Source organism: Porites lutea, chromosome 3, assembly GCF_958299795.1.
Source record: "Porites lutea chromosome 3, jaPorLute2.1, whole genome shotgun sequence".
NCBI lineage: Eukaryota > Metazoa > Cnidaria > Anthozoa > Scleractinia > Poritidae > Porites > Porites lutea.
Window position 1 is genome coordinate 34,403,381 of NC_133203.1, and position 877 is coordinate 34,404,257.

An 877-nucleotide genomic window follows, 5' to 3' on the forward strand; every position below is an offset into this window, starting at 1 on the left:
ACATTGTACTTTGCACAATCTATCCTACATTTTGTGTTTGTCATTTGAATTTGAACTCGTGACTCAACTTTTTCAAAAGATGGTAGGATGGGTCGCTTTTAAGGTTTCTCTTCGCATTATGTTGAAGCTTAAACCGTTTAAAATGTGACGACCAATATCTCTTCTTAGCTTTTTGCGCTTCTTGCTCAGCGTGTGAAAAGTCATTCCTTACAGGAAAGGAATGTTCCTTTGGTGAAGGGATGCGTGAAAATAACGCTTATTGTTTCCTGCTTAGAATGGCTCACTTGCTTACTTTTATTTATAATAGTGGAATTTGAAAAGTTACTATACAGCCCCGACTTAAATAATGGTACTCATTTTTCTTGTTACGAAAGTGTTCCAAAAGATTACAATGTTCAAATGAGTTTATACTTCACTCAAACATGTGGTGCTATGTCACGCAAGTCAGCGACAAGGTTCTGTGGTACAGCACCCCCTCCCTCAGGAAAAATCGCCTTCAACAGCCCAGTTAAACTCGCTTTTCGGCGATTCTTGTTTGCTGATGATACCAACTTATTCTTTTCTCTTATTGACTTTCCTCATTAATGAACTTGATTAACTCTGAAATGCCGAAGTTATCTGATTTGTTTAAAGCCAACAAGCTATCTCTAAGTATACAAAAGCCAAATTTCATAACTTTTAAACCCGGGCAGAGAAGAGATGAATTCACCTTTAATATAGAGATGAATGGTCTCAAGACGAACCAAGTTTCTTGGTGTTATTTTAGATGAGTCATTGTCATGAAAACTCCATATTTCTCAGGTTGCGAGTTCTTGTCTTACTGAGCCAGCTTCGTGTATTTTATACTATTCACTTGTCTATTCTTATCTTCAATTTT